Here is a 15,659-nt window from a genome sequence, read left to right as displayed (position 1 = left end):
TTTACATTGAATGGGCAGGCTAGGGCCCAGAGCCGTGGGGGCCCCCTCCATTCATTAATATACAGTGAGGATTTCTGTCTAAATTACTGCTGCTCAGTCCACACCGCCGCACGCTTTGAAAGGGCGTCTCAGGCGGCCAGAGGCACAAACGTGACAGCACATATGCAGAGAAGACAAGACCGGAAAAAGAACAGAAGAAGAAGAAATATGTAACATACATAAAAGAGGAGTCAGGGAAAGAAAACAAACCCACTCCTCTCTGATATGTGATGTGTTTATTATTTATTTGCTTACTACAAAAAAAGGTCCCCCAAGTTCCCCTGCTGCGGATTGGGGGTGGGTGGGGTAGTGGGGGGTGGTGGGGTTCATTTATTGTGTATGAAAAAAAGAAGGAAAGAAAGAAAGGAAAAAAAAGGGGGGGGGGGAGAGGAAAAAAAAATCATCCCCAAGTACAACAAGAGACGAACAGTTAGTGCTGATTTTCATTTGCATAAATTTTCATACATTTTGGTGAAAATAATAGCGGAGCCGAGCACAGCTCCTGCTCAGTCGAGGCAGAGGGAAGAAAATCTCAGGGAGCACCGAGTCGTAGGAAAAAGACACACAGATAACCGTTTCCAGGCTGCACGCGAGCAACGGTGAAGCTTATTTATTACCCCCCACCTCACACACACAACACCACCCAACACACACTCACACACACCGACACCGACCATCACCGGCACCAGCTCCACTTTTCTCGGACACGAGGTAAGTCAACAATCATCGATAACCTTTGCTTATTTATTTATTTGTTTGTTTATTTTTTGCGCACGAGGGATGTTTTGGAGTTTATCGCCTTCTTGTTCTTCTTCTTCTCGCTCGTGGCTTGCTCTCTTTCCCCCACCTCCACCACCACCTTGTCTGTCCTTTAAACGACATTTCAGCCTGCACTCGTATCCTCCTCCTCTTCTTCTTCTTCTTCTTCGTCTTCTTGTTTTTGGTTTCCTCTCTCCCGAATGCGTAAAAATCAATATGCTCGCCGCAGTTTGCGCCCCAGCCATCCCGTCTCTTTCTTTCCTTTCTTTTTCTCTTTTTCATTATTTTTTCTTTTAAATTAAATATATATATAAATATCGGGCAGATGCTGTGCTGCTTTGTAGCGAATGTCCACCGGAGAAAAGTGCAATCAATCACATTTTTAAGCAGGGAGAGAGAGAGAGAGAGAGAGAGAGTGGAAACCCCTCAGTGGAATCCTCCAGAGAGTTCGCGTAGGCAAGTGCAGTATGAAAATGGGTTTTAATACGAATCGATCTTCCACTGCTGTGGAGTTTGTTTAAAGTTTAGGAGAGAGGAGAGAAAAGGGCTTAAAAATAGCGCGGATTTGAATGTGGATGACTTCAGATTTTGTCGTGTGTGTTTTGGTTTTTGGAGATCTTCCAGTGAGCGTCAAGAAAAGTTTTCTTTCTTTCTTTCTTTTCTTTTCTTTTTTTTTTTTTTTTTAAATAAAGGCAAAGAGAGGAGTGGGCACAGAGAATAAGTTTGTGTTATATTTTACAGTCGAAGTTGATTTGAGGAGCTGCTGAGTGTGACTTTTTTTTTCTTTTCTTTTTCTCACGGGTTAAAAAACCTCTTTCCCTTCATTGATTCAGGGGGCAGAGCATTTCTGAGCCCAGCGCTTGGTAGCCATGGTGAGCCCAATAAAAGAGGGGGAACACTGGTCGCATTAAGCTGTATGTTTGTGCACTGGAGTCGAGATGAAAAGGGGCTCGGTGTGTCCCGGGCCAGCAGCACCGGTGCTGCCCGCTCCAAGCGGGAGGAGAGGGGCAAACAAACCCGCTTGATTTGTCTGTTATTCCTTTTTAATTATCGCCTTCTAACGATGTTTTCTCATTTATGACTCATCTCAGATATGCGCAGAAGTTAACTTTAAATTAATTAGAACAAAAATCAACACCAGATTCTTGACTCTTCATAATTTTTTTTAATGTAAATAATTTTTGTAATTTATTAAATAAATTCTCGTGTATTTGAGCTGCATTAAAGGCCTCTCCACCTCTCGGCGCTCCGGTCGGTGCTGAGGTGGAGGAAACGGTTTGCAAGTCGTTGTTGGCCCCGTTGATTGAGAATGATGAAGCTGCCGCCAGGTGTCGCGCTCACTCATGGTGCAGCTTACACTGCAACCCCCCTCCAAAAAAAACCTGCCTCTTTAATATTTGTGGGCTTTATTTGAATTATTTAAGAGTTTATTTCATTAAATCACAAACCTAGTTAGCTGATTTTACCCCCCCCCCCGCTCCCCCTAAAAAAAGAAAAAGAAAAAAAAACAAAATTGTAATTCTGCAAGAAAAAAATGGACCCTTTCACCCTCACCTTGCTGTGTGCCAGTGCATTTTTTCAGCTCCCCCCCCCCCCCCCTTCTGTTTTTTAAAGTATGAGTGACTGAATGGCATGAAATGGGCTTTACGTACATGTATATTTTCTTGCAGTGCGTAGGTGCGTTCCCACTTTATGGCATGAATCGATGGCTGAACGGGGAAGATTGGCAATTAAGATATCGCCCGCCCACGGCAGGAAAAGTGACTGATTTCTGTGGGTCACTGCAACAAAGATGTCGTGCTCATTTTTGAATGAGGGGGCAAACACACCATATTATATATATATAATGAAATGAAACTATATATATATATTTTTTTTTTCTTTCTTTTTTTTCTAAATATGTCTTAGACCTCCGCGTAAAACTTTCTAAGGAATGCTGTCTGTATCGATCCGGGACAGGAGCCTATCAGCGAGAGCGCAGTCCTGCACGGTTCATATGCATAGTGGTTCAGCCGCCATCTGCAGCCGCCTGAGCCATGAGTCTGAGCCATATGAAGCAGACGAGGACGCGGGGACATTAATAATTATTAGCAAAGTCAAAGGCTCTTTCTTGCAATTCCTCCCTCCCCGTATTGCTCTACCGGCCATTTAATATCCAGTCTTCATCATCCCCCTCTTCACCACAAGCAGCAGCAGCAGCAGCAAAAGCACTGGGTGTTATCACTCTGCGTTATGCACCCGTTCTGACAGTGATGGTTATTGGTAGCAGGGAGCCAAGTTGCACAGATCGCCAGGAGCAACATTTTAAAGTTGATTTAATTCAGAGTATACTTGCTGCACCTGCACTACACAACAAAAAACACTAAATAAGTGTCACTCTGTCCCCCTCAAACCCCTCACATATCCAGAGGTGGAGCCATTCAAATATCGTTAGTATCGATACCAACGTTGGTATTGGCATCAGATCATAGCAGCGCCATAGGGTTCAGAATTTGCATTTATCACCCAAGTTCAGTATGTAGCCCGCTGAATTGTGTTAAATACATAATTATTTTGGAAATGTAAAAATCACACTGACTTAGTGGTCATTGAAATGTGTTCAGAATTTAAAAACATTGCTCTCCTCTAAATAAGCTGCCTTTATAGGTAAAAGATATCGGTATTGGTATCGGCAATACTGTCCCTGTATTTACTTCGTATCAGGTTGATGTCAGAATTTGCAGTATCGCCGAGTTTGGTCACTCTGGCTCTACTTTCTGCATCTGCCGGTTTATTGGGGAGGCACTCCACCACTACAAGTTCCAACATTTAGATTATATTGATGCATTTCCCGCCATTTTAATTATGCTGCCATAAGTTGCCTATGGGCACCCATAATTTATCCCCCACTAATCCCCACGCGACATACGTTGAGTGCGTCCCACGTCGGGGGCCAAACGTTGATTTAAAGCCGAATCCAACTTGGAGCACTTAAATGATAATGTAGCTCCTGTACCGCTAATTAAATGGGCCACACTGAGTCTAAGCATTAAACATGCCTTCAATTTCAGACATGAATGGGATTTTTTTTCCTCCACACACACATACTTCAGCCATTCAAATGAGACAGAGGCTCTTTATTAATATTCTATTATTAAAGGCCACCGTAGAGTTATATTGCACTACACGGGGCTGGTAATTGCCCTGTATTAGTCGGTGAAAGCACTATAGGCCTACAGCTTGCAAATAGGCCAACGCGGAGGTAAAGATTATATGTTTAGTGTTATCGCAGGACTCACTCAGTAGTGATGCTTGGTGCTCATTTCAAACAAGAGTCCTGGCTCAGGCGTTGCATCAGCAGGGCCGGGTATTGATTTCAGATTGGAAATCAGCAGGGATGTTATAATTTGGTGAAAAATAGAGATGGCTGTGCTTTTTTTTTTTTTTTAAAGAGAGGATATAAATATATATATAAGTAATTCTTTCTATGTGTTTTTGACAATGAATTAAAAAAATCACTTTCAATTAGGCAAAAAATAACTACGTTTTAAGTTGAGCAAGAGCAACAGATTGTAATTAAAATGATTTAATTTAAAAACAAAGGTCAAAAGTTGCACTGAGGCTGAGCGCATATGGAATAAGGTCAAGGCGGGCACATGTAGGAGGAAATCAAAGAGTGAGGAGGTGAGTGAGGGGTAAAGGTGCGTGTGTGCTCCAGCTTTGTCTCAGTATCCCCACCCCTCACTGGATGCCACACAGTCATCCATCCCCCTCTCCCTTTCCTGCACCACACATACAGATGTAGAGCACATCAGCATGGACACACATGCTTAACCCCCCCCCCAACACACACACACACACACACACACACACACACACACACACACACACACACACACACACACACACACACACACACACACACACACACTCCACCTCCAGCAGCAACAGCATCAAAACAAACCCAGTTTTATTGTGTATGCAAATCAGTTTACGGACACGCTGCTATTTTTCTGTTCTATTAGCCTGTATTACACATGCTAATCAAGACTGATATTCTGTTATTAAGCCGAGTAATTAATAAATAAACCAAATCCGTTGCAAATCAACTCTACAGACTCGTACTTTGGCTCAGCGGCCTGGTTTGCAGCCGCTCTGCACGTCATTCCTGCTTTTTTTTTTTTTACGTTCCTTGTCTTCTTCTACTCCCTTTTTTGTTGTTGTTTTGTTTTTGTTTGTTAAACATTGGCGGTCCCCGAGGATAGAAGAGGGGGCTCGTGGCACCTCCCTGCCCAGGATTACATTAATCAAAGTATTTATTTCCCTCGGGGAGAGAGGCGCAAATCACTCCAAATCCCAGTAAAATTGGATAACAGAAGAACGGGCGCACCTAGGGTAACCCGCTCTGCCACTTTTTTGTGTGTGTGTGTTTGTCTTTGAGTGTTCATTTCAGCAACTTAATGGATCTAGTTCTATCGAACTTTTTTTTTGTGGAACAGCGTGGGGAAGAGCAGGGTTGCGTGGAGGAGGAGGATGAGGGGTGGGGGGTGCACAAAGCTAGAGGTATTGGGGTCTTTGAGAAGACAAACAACATAATTGGATGGAAGCAGGCGCTCAGGTAAAGAATAAAAACAACACTAACCACATCCCTGATAGGACTCACTCTGGATATAGAGCTGTACAAATAATAGCCATTCTCTTGATTCCCTGTCGAGGCTACTATAGGCATGCCTGGGTCCGAGCCAGCGGCGGGGAAAAAAACAGATCTTCCATCTGTGATAGACGCGTTCTACCTCCAGCGCTAAAGCTGCCTGCTTTCTCCATGCTAAGTCTGGTCAATCCACTGTAAAACCCGCCAAATTCCCGATCCCATCCTTGCGCTATTTGCTCAGTAATTACGTCTGATGTTTGGGTAAAGCCCGATGACTAATAAATCAGCAAATGTTTACAGCCAAGCTGCTGCTGATAAGGCAATAAATACAGCGCCCAATATGGTGCCTATTACAGGTAATGCAAATAAAATAATAGGGCTGTAATTTTTCCTTATGTGTTGCTGTGGCAGTGGCGCTGGCGCTGCCTCGTCTTTGATATTCATGAGGGAAATGGGGAGGAAATGTCGTCTCTTGGTCTTTATGGGAGCCACAGCGTAGTGCAAATCCAATGCTGTTGCCTTCATCCCAATCAGGGGATAAATAATGGCCTTGTTGTGTCACAGTGGAGCCTCTCGAATGCGTACAAACACATTTCTGTGTTTGTAGACACATGCTCGCACACACACACATACTGTTGCTGCCATGCATGCTGTGTTGGTTGTGGGTATCAAGGGTAGTTCCCCCCCCCCACACACACACACATCCCCAGGCAGGGCTCTTGCTTAGACCCAGGCCTCTCAGGGTGATCATGTGTATATGTGAACCAGCATTTTGTGGGTATTGTATTTTGCAGAGCAGAGAAAGCTGCACATTTTGGTTTCTTTTCCGCCCCGTGTATACGCATGCGCACATGTGAATTTGTGCCTGGGTGCAGGTTTGACGCACATGTGCAGACAGACAGCGCAAACCTGCATCTGTCTGATGATGCATGATGCTTAGCAAATGAGCAGAAAATCTACAGCTCTAATGGGACCAGCACAGGTTGGATGGAGGGGAAGGTAAAGAATGTGTAATCGGAGTGGTGGGAATGCTAAAATGAGTGTGCACAAGGCTGTTAATGCAGGCTGAACGCCAGAGTTGACTTTGTTGTAGCCCTTGGACCTGGACACCATGTGCTGCTAGAATATATATATCTATATATATCTATATATATATATATCTATATATATATCTATATATATATAGATATATATATGACTTTTGGCTTAAAAACAAACGAAAAACTGTTATCAACGTTTTAGCAATCAGGGGACAAAATTTATAGCTCTTATACTCTTTCTTGTCTTAAAAAAAGACTCATCAGAGGGTTAAATCTGTTTATAAACAAATATTTTTCAGACAGTTCTCAGTTTATCGTTCAGATTGTTTGAACTTTAAACATGAGCAACAGTCTTCATTTCTGAGAATAATGGCTCTAACGTTCTTACTGCAAGTTGGTGATCTTTACTCTCTTGCACTGTTTTAATAATCTAAGGATTCTTTTTCCTGAACTGTCCTGGACTTGTATTTAATCATGCTCCACTGTGTTCATTTTTGTAAAATGTATCGACAAAAACAAGATTTTGTTTTTAATACTGCACATTGATGTACGCTCTGATTGGACTTGTGAAAATATAAAGAAATTTGGCCACATTACAGATGATGTATGAGAGTCATTCAATTCCTACAACAAGCGATACTCCTTTTTATTGGGAACTATCAATTATGTGTCCGAATTTTAAAAAAATGTGACAGTAAAGACAAACTTCCTCCACTTACCAAGGATAACTATATTAGAAAGGTAGTTAAATGACACTAGCTGGTCATGGTGATGATTTCAAAGCATAATCTAACTAGCATATCTTGTAAAATGGCTTGTGGTCTTGTGACATCTCTAATAGTCAAAAACTGAAACCTGTAAAAATCCAACAATGGCTCCTTTTAACCAAAACATGACAATAGTTTCAATAATTTAGCCATGTGAAGTTTCAGGCTACAGTTCCACAGGACTTCATTCATTATATGAAACTGGAAGTCTATTGGAAAATGCGAATAAAAAAGCTAGTTGAGAAGTTGGCAGTGGCGCACCAAGGACAACATGATAAGAGTAACCCAGACCCTCTAACCAACTTTATTAGTGTCAAATCATTCCTAAAGTTAACCCTCTCAGGCTCAAATTAAACTTTTTGTTGCTAATGCACAACCAAGTCCTGCAGTGGTACTTCTGAGTAAAAAAACCTCATAAAATATGTATGTGGGGTAATCAGGTTGTTAGTTTTTAACTGTTGCAAATCGGCAACGCCTGCCTCGAGAGAGTTAATACAGTTTGTCTCCTTGCATTATGATTTTACAGCTCTGGTCTAGGGAGCTAAGCTCTGATTAGTTTTAAAAGTGTGGTCACTGATTACCATATTGAAGTGAAATTATTGGTAGCAATGGCTTCCTGGAAGAGCATACTAAAACTAAATGCACTGCTGCATAGGCTCTTAAAAGCCTTCTATTTGTCCCTTATTTGTCCTCAGCACAACACTTTGAACCTCCCCTGTTTTTGTTTTACATGTACTATATTGTACTGCATCTCCATCATACACAAACTGTATAAACATGTATGAGTGACTGAATGTGGCTAGCTACCTCCAGTTTCAAGGCGTTTACAATAATGATCAGTGACTCCCAACTTCAGAATGGGGCCTTGCTGTTGAGGGTCGGCGACTGTTGTTGATGATATGTGCTATTCAAACGCAAGCTTGTGTGGTCACATTCAACAGCCGGGAAGTCTTGATTCATGCGGGCATTATGCACGCTGGACGCTTATGGCACCTCTCTCCGTTGCTGTGCAGTCGGGCCCATTTGTTTGGAAATGGGTTTACATACATCTTCTTCTCGATGGCTCTCCCTCTTCCCCTCCCTCAGCTTACAGCTCTTGCACACACACATTGGGTAAAGTGGAAGTCACAAACGTGCAGCCATATGAACCATGACAGGGTGTTTAGGTAGTGTAGTTCACTCTCTTTTGGCCATGCTGAAGGTGTTTAGCTATTGTAGGTGGCTTTGTTTAAGAAAGTCTTATTATGCTTTTACATGAAGGATCAGGCATTTACAGCAATGATACCTAGAGTTGGAGATATTTTCATTTTGTAGGGTTTTTTTTTTCCAAGTGTATAACCATTCTAAAGTATATAACAATTTATTAACCCTACATATTTGGAAGCATTAGGCTTAAGAGTATAGATTCAGAAGTTGTAAGGTTTTATGTTTTAGAGCTTTAGCTCTAGCTCTTGCCCCCATGGATGATCAGCTTTATCATTTAGCTCTGGTCCAAAAGATAAAATTAATGCTAGCAAAGTTAGCATTACAGCGTGGCAACAATCAGGATTTTACTGTTAGACATCGATTTTTTTACTGACATAATTTCTAAAATATGTTATTTTCTCAAATCATAGTGCTAGAAAATGCATCTTTATGCTAAATGTAAAGCAGCTCTTGCTTGAAGTTTCAGTATAAGTGTTAAATGGTAGCTAACTGAGTCTCAATCAAACCACACAGTCTATAGAAAAGGTTGAAAAAAAGTAGAGCTGGAAAGCTGAAAGAAAACAATAAAAAGAAAGTAAAAATAGATGCAGCAAAATGTGTCAAATGAAGCGACATGTTATCTGTCGTTGCTGCTCTACAGTGAACAGTAGTACCAGTAACAACTAGATGGAGATAATTAGGAAGAGAGCGATTTAGGGGTTCAGGTAAAATGAATGAATATTCTGACCTGATTAAGAACTGTTCTAATATCTGTAATTTAAAAAAAAAATGAAACGTATACATGATATGTGCATGTATTATATATATATATAAATTTTTTGAGCGATCATGGTGGGTTGCCTGGACCAAAAATATGGACCCGACTATTTGTCCCAGTCCAGCCCTGCTCACAGTCCACTGTCTTGGTGGTTGGTGAGTTCATAGATTGACTTCTGCACCTTGAGAAAATGTCTTTCCTGCTTTCCCTCTCCAATCTAACACAGATATTTTCGCACTTCTATAACTGTGGCTACATTTCTCTATGAGTGTCCCATATGTGAATGGTCCTAATTAAGCGTACCGAGTCATGATGTGGTTTAGAGGAACTTGTTTATCCTTAAATTTGTTGTGTAGTCTGTAACGGTGGTAGAGTGTATAGTCTTATTAATCATATAGGATCGACTCTCTTAGCACTCTTTAAAATGTAAATTTAATGGATATTTCAGGGCATTTTAGTTAAAATCCTCTGTTTTGTGAGTGCTAGTGCATATAAGTGACAATATGTATTCACTATCTCCTGTTTTTCTTCTTTATTTTCATTGTATTCTTTTTAGATACATGATTTGAGCCAAATGAACCCTCTCCCTGTTAAAGTTGGTTACCCATCCAGCCGATGAACTCAGGCTTTCATAGAGTTCACTGAAGGATTTGTACATATTAAGCAGCCTCCTGATTGGGTTGTTCGACAGAATTTCTCCCCGACCTTTTAACTCCTTAATGCAACAGTCTCGAAGAGAGACACCAGACGTGATTTCTGGAAGTGTTACAACTGCAAAAGCCTCAATAGGAGTATGATTGGCCACACTTAGACGCACACTCTCTCTTTCGCTGCTCCACGGAGCTGCTGCTAGCTTCCCCCCTTTCACTTTTCCTCCCTCCCTTCTTTGTCCATAGCCTGGAGTGAGCGTTCAAGCCAGCAGCACCACAAAAGCGGCTTTGAGGAGATTGCACGCTGGCCGCCGACCCCTCTGAGCTCACACCCATCACACATTACTCACCAGCAGGCCTTAGTGCGGGCTGCAAACCAGGCTGGGAAATACTGCATGTCACTGAACTGGAGAGAAAGGAGGTTATACTCGGTTTTATCCCGCTAGAGTCTTTAGTCTGTTTTCATTTCAGAGCTTGTTTTTTAATTTAGCTTACCTTGAGTGGGGATCTTTAGGCTGTATAAATGATGAGTAATTAGAGGAGAATTAAACAATACAGCACAGAGCAAAGCACAATAGAACTTTGTTGCTCAACCACATTGGAAAATTGCCTCAGCATGGACTGTCAAGTCAAATATCCCTCTCAGCTCTTGGCTTTTGGTCGTGCACTGTCAGTTTGTCGTTCCAGGAAGTGATGTCGGCTGCATGTGAACATGTGTATTGAATATGTGACTCTCTATTTGCTGTGCAGCAGACTTTTTTTCCCCCTTTACCCCCCAGAAGAAAAAAATGAATAACAGAATAGCATGGTTTGCTTTTAGCCAAGCAGAAATAAGTTAGATCTGTTGTTCGGGGAGTTTCAGCTCTGATTATAAATAGTTTTCACACAGACTGAAAGGTAGTGTTAACTTCAGCGTGTCAAGTGTCATCAATTTAGGTCAAAAACCACCTTTCTTCACAACATATGGCATCACATGTGCTCATATTACTATATATTGCCACTGAAGATGTCTTCACTGTCAAAACAGAAGAAATGACAGAAAGCTTGAGGTTTTCCTACTTCTTTGTCTGAGCTTCAGGTAAAGCAAAGTGTCATGTGAAATGAAAGTACATCTGCATCTCGAGACTGAAACCTTCATGTTGTAGGTGTGAGGTGGAAGCTAGATGTAGGCTGATCGATGCTAGTATCGATACTGATGCTGGTATCGGTATTAGATCGATACTGGAGCGATTACTGGGAAGTTAAGAACATAGCCAACTGAATTGTGAAAAATTCATTATGACACACTGCTCTCCCATACGTAACCTGCCTTAATAGGATCAAAGTATCGGTATCAGTATTGGACCTGTATTTACTTGGTATCAGATTGCTAGTGGAACACATCGCCCTGCATTTAGATTTCCCGCTGTGGGTGATGTATATGTCGTAAACCTCTCTCGAACTCCACTTTAACCTATATTCATCCAACCTGTGTGCCCTCTTCCGCCTCCAGCGACACCTCTGAACAACACTGTTACGTAACGCCGCTCAGAGTCTTCAATGCAGATAAAACTGCACCCACAGGAGCCCGTGTCACACCTCAGATCCATCCTCTCATTTCTAAATGCCATTTGTATGCAAAATATTTGATTCAGTGGCTGATCCCGGCCTTTTTTCCCTTATACCCTGCAAGTACAAGCCAGTTGGACTTAAATTAAGAGAATGCCACTGACAATAAAGCAGCTTTGGTGAGAACCAGGGGAAAGTGTATTCATCTCTGCTTCATTTCCATCTTTCATGGCTCGCAGTTCTGCTGCATCTCTGTGCTGCACTTTCCAGAAACAACCTGCCAATCAAACTGCGTAGGTGGCACTGTTTTGTTCTTTTACATACATTTTATTTTCTGTCGAGCTCCTTAGCCACATCGAGATGCCCAGTAGTTCTTTAAAATCAAACATGTTTCCGGGAAAGAGCTGACAACACAAAGTATGGAGTGGTGTTTGTAAACTTATATTATAGACCAGGCAGCACAAGCGAGTCACGTTTGCATAGATTAAACTAGAAATAGAAAACACAGGAAGATGCCACAGAGTGCCACTTCAGGCCTTAAAATTGACACGAGAGGTGCTTTTGGTGTGTTTAGAGGAGCCAGAACTGGGGGAAAAAAAAAAAAAAAAAAAAAAAAAAAAAAAAATCGTACAAGTATTATCGAGTGGATACATTTCCAGAAACATCCCCACATAAGACTGAAAAGAAGAAGTACACAAAATAATCTTAAAGTTAGTGGGAATGAAGAAAGATCCCAACTGATTCTGGAAGGACTGAAGGTGCCCACCCCACAGCGTGAGCACCTTCAGATATTTATTTATTACTGAAAGTCAACTGAAGTCCAGATTAAAAGCTTGCTTCTGCAACTGAAATGTGTGTTGTTGTTGTTTTTGCCACTTATCAGTCAAAATCTTGGGTTATTATCTAACAATTTGACTTAATGACTCAAAATTTCACATTACTACCTCAAATTTTTTAATTAGTTTCTCCAAAGTTCTGAAGTTGAGTTAGCGAGTTGAAATTTTGAGATAATAACCCCAGATTTTGACTTTTGGATGGCAAAAATTGTTCTTTTTTTTCAGTGGTGGAAATTTTTTTTGGAGATCCTTTGTTTGTTTTTTTCTGATGGTGTGGGGCGTCAACTGTTTTCTGTTTGTCAGAAAAAACAGTTTAAGAATCACAGAATTAGCTCAACAATGAATCTTTTCTAACGGAGTGCTTACTTCTAAGAAGCCTTTTCTTTAATTTTTTAAGGAGAAGAGGCGTCTCCTGTTAGACTTTAGAGCAGCTTACTTTTATTCTTGGGGACAAGAATGTTTACCTTGAGCTAGATGTTTACTGGGTGGCACTGTGTGATGTGAAGACTGCAGACTGTGTTTATAATATTGACAGGTTGGCTGTCAAATACCCATCTTCACATGTCTTGTTCGTCATGGTGTCTGAATGTTTGAAGCATTATTTAGTTTGTGTTTTTGATGTAAAAAAGAAGCCGATGGTGCACAAATTTGATCTAAACGGGTACGGCCGAGTAGCCTAAAAGTAATTCAGTAATTGTTATCTGAATAGAAGTAAATAGGCAACAGCATGCAATGAGGTACGACAGTATTTTACAGGGTTTTGATTGTAAAGCACTTTGTGACTTTATGTCTGTGAAAGTGGTTTTTAACTTTACTTACTTTTTTTACTTTTGAAGGGTAAGTTTACTGATGGAGTAAAGTTTTTAAACGATAAAATAAAAATAAATAGATTTCTTAAAAACAAAGATGAAATTCAGCCTGGATGGAGTGTTTTTTAAACGTTCACCTGAAAGGACAGACAGAAATTTTTTTTTTTTTACATATGTGAGATCAAAAAACAAGCCGAAGATTTACTAACTGATGTACTGATTTCTAAAAGCATTTTGAATTTGCTAAAATTATTATTTTTGAGTTACAAAGAGCTGTTTTCTGTAAAAGTCTGCATTTTTGGATTCATCTTCTACTTACATATGTTTAAACGTCAGGCAGGCTGAAGGTTAAAGACCTGAATTCATAGCACTGGGAAGAAGAAGAGTACAGAAAGACAAAGTATCCACAAATGCTACAACACATACCTTCCTTCCCCTTGATATGAAGTATCCCCACATTAAATCAGTTTACACTGTAATATCTAATTACGTCTGTATCTTCTTGTATTACAAAGCAAAAGTTGAGCAGTATATCTGTACAAATAGACACTCAACATCAGGTGCTAACAATCAAGCGTTTCCCGGCACTGACCAATCAGAGGAGAGCAGCTCAGGTCACAGTCCTTTTTATGAAGAACTTTAAAATTTAATAAATAAAGTTGTATTTAAATCTAAACAGGTAACTTAAATTTAAAGAAAAAAATTGTAGGAGCACATTTTTAAAAACCCCACAACCTCACTAAAAGACGTCAGATAAATACAGAGAAAAAGACTCAAATAATGTGCTGAATATGAGATATTGGAAAACTGTACAGTGAGCCGCACAAAAGATGAGATAGAATAAAATTATTAAAGATTACATGGAAGAAATTCAGTCTTTTAGTCCTTAGCAATATGTTATTTTCAATGTTTTCTGTGTAAAATCAACTAAAAAGTAACCATATTATGGTTAAAAAACACAAACTGAAAACCAAAACTTATTGTTAAAAACAAACAGACATTGTAGCGAACTAAAATAAAAGCTAGACTTTAATGTGAAAGTAACAAAAATAAAACAATGCAGGTTTTGATGTGTTTCTTTGTTGAGTCTCAGATGTTTGAATTAAAGTTCATCCGCCTTCACAAAGTGTTGATTGTTTTAATTTCTTAAGTTTTTCCCCTGATAAAAATTGCCAATAGGATAAAAAAATGAAAAAGTAGATTAAAACTAATGATTTGTGAACAATAGAACTTATGTCATTTGCTTTTCTGCTTCACAAGAGACCTACAGTGTATTGTACAATATATTTTTTATATTTACATGTTTGAAATAAAACATTTAATCACTAAAAGGAGCAAACCTGATCTGAAAGTTAAGCTGAACTGAAAAAAGAAAAAAAAGTTAAACTAATTAAAAATAAAACAAATGAAACTATTTATTCAATAAATTCATATCTGATACATAATTAAATGTCGGTACCACACTGTAAAAAAACACTCAGTTGCATTCACATGTTTGCAAAGTCAAATGATGTCAAAAAGTTCTCAAAATACAGCACACACAGTGAATAAATGTCCCCTGTAAGTGTTAGATTATTTTATATTATATAATCTAATAATTATTATCCATGTACCAGAGTGTAAGCAGCATTTCTACCTTGCTGAAAATGACCTTTTGGGGGGTTTAACTCTTAAGAGAGGATCATATTCTAAAACTACTTTATTACTTAGGTAACTCAAATTAATATATGTTAAAAAACACAGAGTAAAATCATAATATTTGAAATTTAGTGAAGAATTGGTGTAAAGTAGCACAAAATCAAAAAGCTGAAGTACAATGAAACAGCTCTTCTTAGCTCATTTCACTGCATTTTTTCTGTTGTCTTCAGTATTAATTGATTTAATAAATTTCTTTGCATTTATGTATTTATTTTTTAATAGTGTGTCCATCTGATTCTAATGTCTGCTTTCTTCTTTGTCTCTTTCAGGAGCGCCACACTCCCCTGGTGCACACACACACTCATATATACTCAAACACACACACCAAACTTTGGTCACCCCTCCTTGCCCCCCTGTCCCCCCCTTCATCCTCACCCCTGATGCAACACCTCTGGAGGTAAGGATTGCATGTGTGTGTGTGTGTGTGTGTGTGTGTGTGTGTGTGTGTGTGTGCTTGCACTGTCTCTCTCTCTCTCTCTCTCTCTCCCCCCAGCGAAAGCGGACACGTCGTCTCCCCAGCTTCCGTTTTCCTCTGCACGCCTGCTGCTGGAGTATTCACGCTTCAGGCTGTTTTCTTTGAGAGAGGGAGAGAGGAAGACAGAGTATAAAAATATGCAAATGCTATTGTTGAAGCGCAGAATGAAGGAGGGTGGGGGTGCTCCTTTTACACCTCCTCACCTCCCCTGTCGCCACTGCTGCCACTGCTGCTGCCACCGTCACCACTTCCACCTCCGTCCATCCATCCATCCATGTAGAGAGAGGGAGAGAGGGGACATTCAGGTGGCACAGCAGGGGCAGGTTATTAAAAATATACTTAAAGGCCACCATTATCTCTATCAGTTCAGGCTTTTCCCCCCAAAATCCAGCGGTAGACCGACGGATATATCAGAGAAAGAAGGAAGGAAATGTGCAGCTATTTA

At 40.2% G+C, this 15,659-nt stretch overlaps 1 long non-coding RNA gene across 1 annotated transcript; it reads left to right on the top strand.

The window, feature by feature from the left end:
* The first annotated feature begins 414 nt into the window (after positions 1 to 414).
* LOC120746250 lies at positions 415 to 15,659 on the top strand. Its single transcript, XR_005698815.1, has 2 exons — positions 415 to 750; positions 15,009 to 15,659. It is a non-coding gene; the product is annotated as an uncharacterized LOC120746250 (long non-coding RNA).

Source organism: Simochromis diagramma, unplaced genomic scaffold (genome assembly GCF_900408965.1).
Source record: "Simochromis diagramma unplaced genomic scaffold, fSimDia1.1 OVJJ01000107.1, whole genome shotgun sequence".
NCBI classification, from domain to species: domain Eukaryota; kingdom Metazoa; phylum Chordata; class Actinopteri; order Cichliformes; family Cichlidae; genus Simochromis; species Simochromis diagramma.
This window is presented reverse-complemented; position numbering and strand designations above follow the sequence as displayed.